The sequence below is a fragment of the Monodon monoceros genome, unplaced genomic scaffold (assembly GCF_005190385.1).
Source record: "Monodon monoceros isolate NGI ecotype Baffin Bay Population unplaced genomic scaffold, NGI_Narwhal_1 Super_Scaffold_3, whole genome shotgun sequence".
NCBI lineage: Eukaryota > Metazoa > Chordata > Mammalia > Artiodactyla > Monodontidae > Monodon > Monodon monoceros.
In genome coordinates this window covers 16,207,595-16,214,181 of record NW_021703780.1, presented here as the reverse complement: position 1 = coordinate 16,214,181, position 6,587 = coordinate 16,207,595, and the positions used below count along the sequence as shown (strand labels likewise).

The 6,587-nt window shown below is 36.7% G+C and overlaps 1 long non-coding RNA gene across 1 annotated transcript in view; it reads left to right on the top strand.

Annotated features, from left to right (window-relative positions):
* Positions 1-1,512, top strand: part of LOC114908083 — a 68,675-nt gene extending 67,163 nt beyond the window's left edge. Inside the window, exon 4 of the long non-coding RNA XR_003796848.1 lies at positions 1,407-1,512. This is a non-coding gene — a long non-coding RNA (uncharacterized LOC114908083). The remainder of the gene's footprint in view (positions 1-1,406) is intronic.
* The last annotated feature ends 5,075 nt before the right edge of the window (positions 1,513-6,587 follow it).

The following is a 6,587-nucleotide window of genomic DNA, read 5'->3' as shown; positions in this document are numbered from 1 at the left end:
CCCCCCCCCCCCCCCCCCCCCCCCCCCGCCTCAGTTGTCTGCTGGAGTAGGTCTGGGGTGGAGCCTGAGAATTTCCATTTCGCACAAGTTGCCAGGTGATACTGATGCCCTCTTCCCAGGACCACACTTGGAGAACCACTAGCAGAAAAGAATCAGAACTGTATTATTTTGAGAGAACCTAATAGGATAAAGCAGTTTCCTCTTTGTAAAAATAGCATAGAGAAAAAGAATAGCTACTGATTGCTACTAGGAATTAAGATTGAGGAACTATTCTTAAATTTAAACATTTCTCTGATCTGGGTGTTTTTTTTTTTTTTTGCCATACGCGGGCCTCTCACTGACGCGGGCCTCCCACTGTTGTGGCCTCTCCCATTGCGGAGCACAGGCTCCGGACGCGCAGGCTCAGTGGCCATGGCTCACGGGCCCAGCCGCTCCGCGGCATGTGGGATCTTCCTGGACCGGGGCACGAACCCGTGTCCCCTGCATCGGCAGGCGGACTCTCAACCACTGTGCCACCAGGGAAGCCCTGATCTGGGTTTTTAAAGATTATTGGCTTGGCCTATTTAGGAGCTCAAAGTGAAGTGAAGTCTTCCTGAATAGTGTTAGAAAAACACTATTTGGCCCTGCTAGCCAGATGAATGGGTTCTCAGCAGGTGGTGGTATATTAATTAAATATATATTTTTTCTGATATTCGGGTACATGGAACTTGCCCCTTGGTCATCTTACTAATCTTGCCCCTCTTACGAATTACCCTATGATATGGCCTTTTCTGGAGTGTTTTCTTTCTCTGAAACCCTAGACTACAGGGTCCTTATCCTTACTAAGACCCCTCTTCAAACCCAAGTGCTGAAATAAGCCTTCAAGACAGAGAAGTTGAGATTTTCATGAAGTCTTAACTGTTTTAAAATGAAATCTTAAAACCCCCTCTCATTCCTCTAACCATTTGATGTAATCAAACATACTTATATGCTTATGTTTAGTGTCTGTGTTTGATCTTAGTGTCATCTATATGTGTTTTCCTGTTTTATTTTAAATTGCATATCCTGTGAAGGAGAGACATTTTAATTCTCACTTTTCATAGTGCTTAGTATGGAGCCACATAGATGTAGATACATAAAAACAAATGATTTTAATGACGATGATGATGTCTCATTAAGTGGCTTGACATGAAGTTAGGGTCTGTTTACGTGCTACTAAGATATATAGATGAAAATATATCTTCTAGATAAAGTCACTTGACCATGGACACATGTCATGCTAGTTAGAGACCAGTAGTAAATTTAAATTACAGGAGAAATTTTTCTCAAGTCATATTTTTATGTGCATTAATATATAGCTCAAGAAATCATATGTAAATCATTCTGTAAGATAAACAAACACCTAAAACTGATGTTTTATTTAATAGGCACCATAACATGCTGGAGAACACTGACAAGTGAGCCTCACCAGTAACTAGTTTTGTGATGTTGGGTGTTGAGGATGGAGGGCGATGCTGTTGAAATAGAATTTGCTGAGTAAGTCATTTACCCTTCTCTCATCTACGAGCGTGAGATATGAATGATCGTTATAGTTGTTTCTGGATTACCCGTATAGCATCTGCTTTGGGTTACTTAAACCATATAGTACATACACATGCATGAGGGTCAGCATTGGTTTAAACAGGTGACTATTATGTTAATACTGTCAACACCTTTTAAAATTATTGTGATCTCCTCTACATATGTTCAGTCTCCTACATTCAAGTCATCGAAGAGACATTTAATTTAGAAACGGAGCAGAATTTCTTTACCCTTGCCGTTATCGTATGTCACAGCTGACTGCTTTAGTGCCAATAAAATGCTTAGGGGCTCTGGTTTTTACTGGGCAAAAGCACTGAGTGACAAAGTCATTCCTGTTGAATATTAACATCATTTACTAAGAATATAATTAGAAATAAAATAAGCTAGCATATAAAATTTGTATCTTAATCATCCTCTGTCCTTGTTCAGGTGTTAAAAAATTCTTTTCTTGGTCCTTAATATAGAGTCAGGGTTTTAAGGGCATTAAGCCATCATCACAGCTGTTGAGGCAGTGGACATTTCCTCAGGTATTGTAAGAGACTTGACTATTTTGGAGGTCGAGTGAAGAGTGGGACCCGAAATCTGTGTGTGTTTGTGTCTCTGTATTGTGGGGTGGGGGAATGGAAGTGGAAAACGATAGAGTAAATAAGGCTCACGGGTACTTACTAGTTCTGAAATAAAACCACGGTTTGAATCCGATAGGTCAATTATATATAAATACGGTGTAGAGGGCAGATAGCCAGAAATAACAGATTTTATTCTCCAGAGGGAAAGGGAGAATTAACCAGAGCAGAAGTCTCTGGAACAGGGGTACTCCATTAGATAAGAACGGTAAGGCTTGAATACAATTATTTCATTGTATATTCATTTTATTTACCAGTTTTCCTGCTGCAGACATTGGCGTTGCTTCCATTTATCTTTGCTATTATAAATAATGCTGCTGTGTTCATTATTGTGCTTGTTTCCTGTACAAAGGTGCCATATTATGTCTAAGGCATATTCATTTTGTGATGCATTATTAATTTCTATTCTGTCTATAATTTTTATGAACAAAGTAGTAACCCCTAAGCCAATTTCATGTGTTTGCAGAGTAGAATTGTTCATTAGAGGGTATGTAGCTCTTCAGCTTTGCAAGCTAATGCCAAAATTGCTTTCCAAAAACTGCACACTCCTACCACAGTGTATGAGTTCCTGTTGCCGTGTATCCTTCCTAACACACTACATTGTCAGAATTTTACCTCATTGTCGTTTTTAATTTCCTCTCTTTGATTATTTTAATGTGGTTGATCATTTTTCATATATTGTTCATTCATGTTTTGTCTTTTTTTAATGTAATTTACTACCCTTTTTATTTTTTAATTTTTTTATTATTTTTTTTTACTTTATTTATTTGGTTGCCTTGGGTATTAGCTGCAGCAGGCGAGCTGCAGTAGGCGAGCTCCTTAGTTGCAGCACGTGGCTCCTTAGTTGCAGCAGATGGGCTCCTTAGTTGTGTCAGGTGGGCTCCTTAGTTGTGGCTCACTGGTTCCTTAGTTGTGGCATGTGAACTCTTAGTTGCAGCATGCATGTGGGATCTAGTTCCCAGACCAGGGATGGAACCTGGGCCCCCTGCATCGGGAGCGTGGAGTCTTAACCACTGCGCCACCAGGGAAGTCTCACTACCCTTCTTTTTTAAAAAAAATTAGTAGGAACATTCTCATACTAATCTTGTGATGATTATATGCTATTGCAAATAATCATTCTTACTTTGTGGCTGCCATTTTCATCCTCTATTAGATATTTTTTGATAAACAGAAAAGCTCTTAGCTTTAAATGGCTTATCATTTTCTTTATGTTTTCACTCTTTGTGTCCTGTTTAAGAATGCATCTTTTTATCAAAAAGATGTTGTATCACATTCTTTTTCTAAAAGTGCTAAGCCCTCAACCAATCTGAAATTGTTTTTTTTAGAAGATGTGAGGAAGAGATCCAAGTCCGTTTTTTCCCTAAAGGGGTAGCTGGTTATTCTTGTGTGTTTATTCAGTAGTCCCTGCTTTCCTATTGGTGTGTGATGCTACCTGTATCGTATATTCAATGTTCATATTTACCTGGGTCTGTTTTGTGGTTCTCACTTGTGTTCTGTTAGTTTACTTGATTCTCTATGCCCTAATTCTATACCATCTCAATTAAAAATGGCTTTCTAGTCTTCATATCCGGCAGAGGACGAACTTTGACTTGACTCTTCTTCAGGAGTGTCTTGACTGTTCTTGGTCTCTTGCTCTTTCATATGCACATTAGAATTGGCATGTTAATTTTCACATAAAGTCTTTTCTGAATTTTTATTTCTGAATTCTTTTCTGAAGTTTTATAGAAAGACCCTTGCTCAGTCTGGGAAGAATTGACATTGTCCCAGTATTATAATATCGAATTTTCTAAGCCATGAATATGATAAATCTCTCCATTTATTTACATATTCCTTAATGTCTTCAAACAAAAGTTGATAATTTTCTCTAACAGGTCTTCATGACTTTTGTTTTAAATAGTTAATTTTTGGTGCTATTACAAATGGTATGTTTGAAATTAATTAAACGTTCTATTTGTCATTATTGTACCTAAATGAGATTGACTTTTATGTAACAACTACATCTAGCAACTTTGCTGACCTGTCTTACTAAATTTGATAATTTATCTGTACATTCACTTGGGTTGTTTTATATACCATCATATCATATGAGAAAAGCAATAGTTACACGTTTTCCTTTCCTTAAGCCTTTAATTTTTCCTTCCTTTTTCTTCTCTTCTGTTTTTCTCCTTATCCCCCTCCATGCATCTCTTCCTGTATTCCTCCCTTCCTTCTTTTTTTCTCTCCTCCTTCCCTTTCTGGGTCTCCCCTAACCCTATTCCACTGTTTTTATTGTACTAGTTAGACCTGCAGTCTAGTATTATATAGAAGTGCAGGCAAATATGCCTTACCTTGGATTTCAGAAGAAATCTTTTTAATGTTTCACCATTAAATATGTTAGTTGTAAGCTCTGTGTGTGTGATGTGTGTGTGTGTGTGTGTAGAAGATAACCTTTAAAAAATTTTTATTTATTTATTTATTTATTTTGGCTGCGTCGGGTCTTAGTTGCGACAGGATCTTTCATCTTTCATTGCAGCGTGTGGGCTTCTCTCTAGCTGTGGCATGTGGGCTCCAGAGCACACGGGCTCTCTAGTTGTGGCTTGCATGCTCAGTAGTTGCGGTGCGAGGGCTTAGTTGCCCCAAGGCATGTGGGATCTTAGTTCCCTGACCAGGCATTGAACCCACGTCCCCTGCATTGGTAGGCAGATTCTTAACCACTGGACCACCAGGGAAGTCCCAGAAGATAATTTTTAATTTGAGAACAAGGTTTGTTAGGTCTTTTTTTCAGTTAAGAATGAATATTGATTTTTATCAGTTTTTTTCATCTTTTGAGACATTCACATTATTACCTTTTATTTGCTAATGTGGTAAATTATATTAATAGATTTCCTAAAGTTGAACCAACTTTACATTCCTGGGGTAAATTAAAATTAATATTAAAAAATTATTGTATTAAGAAAACACATAAAATTTATTATCTTTAATCATTATTAAATGTACAGTTCAGTAGTGTTAAGCATATTCACATTGCTGTGAAAGAGATATCCAGTACGTTTTCCTCTTGCAAAATTGAAGCTCTGTACCCTTTAAACACTCCCCATAACCCCATTCTCCAAGACCCTGGCAACCACCGTCCAACTTTTAGTTTCTATGAATTTGACAATTCTAGATACCTAATATTAGTGGAATTATACAGTATTTGTCTTTTGTGACTGGTTTATTTCACTTAGCATAATGTCCCCAAGCTTCATCCAGGTTGTAGCATGTGTCAAAATTTCTTTCCTTTTTAAATGGAATAATATTTCATTCTATGTATAGACCACATTTTGCCTGCCCATTCATCTGTCTGAACATTTGGATTGCTACTGTCTCTTGGCTGTTGTGAATAGTGCTGCTGTGAACATGGCTGTGCAAATATCTCCTGAGATCCTGCTTTCAAAACTTTTGGGTATATACCCAGAAGTGGAATTGCTCTATTATATGATAATTCTATTTTTAATTTTTTGAGGAACCGCCATACTGTTTTCCATAGCAGCTGCACCATTTTATACATTTCTTCACATCCTTCCCAACATTTGTTATTTTCTGTGTTATTGATAGTAGCAGTAAGGGGTATGAGGTGATATCTTATTGTGGTTTTGATTTTCATTTCTCTAATGATTAGTGATGTTGAGCATCTTTTTATATGCTTGTTGGCCATTTCCATGTCCTCTTTGAAGAAATGTCTATTCGAGTTCTTTGCCCATTTTTTAATCAGGCTATTTGTTGTGTTGTTGTTGAGTTGTAGGAGTTCTTTATGTACTCTGGATACTAACCTCTTATCAGATATGTGATTTGCAAATATTTTTTCCCATTCAGTAGGCTGCCTTTTCACTCTGTTAATAGTGTTCTTTGATGAAGAAGTTTTAAATTTTAACGTAATCAAATTTGTCTATTTTCACTTTTTTTTGCTTTTGGTGTAAAACTGTTATTTTTTTAAATTGCTGGATTTATTTTGTTAATATTCTGTTAAGGAATACTCTACATCTGTATTAATGAGTGAAACTGGCCTGTAATTTGCCTTTCTCATATTTTCCTTTCCTGGTTTTGTATCAAAATTATACTAGCCTCATAAAATGAGTTGAATAGTGTTTCTTTTTGTATTTTCTGAAATATTGTATGTAAGATTGGAATTATCTGTCCTTGAATAGTGAATAGAAGTTGCTGGGGCCTGGTATTTCATTTGTGGGAATATTTAAAACTACTGATTAAATTTCTTTAATGGTTTTAAAACTATTCAAGTGATCTATTTTTCTTAAGTCCATTTGGCAAGGTATGTATTTTTTTCCTAAGAATCAATTTCAACTTTTTTGGTAGCATAAAGTTGATCATATTCTTTTACTATTTTTTAAAATGTTTGCAGCATCTATAGCTATGCACCCTTTTCAT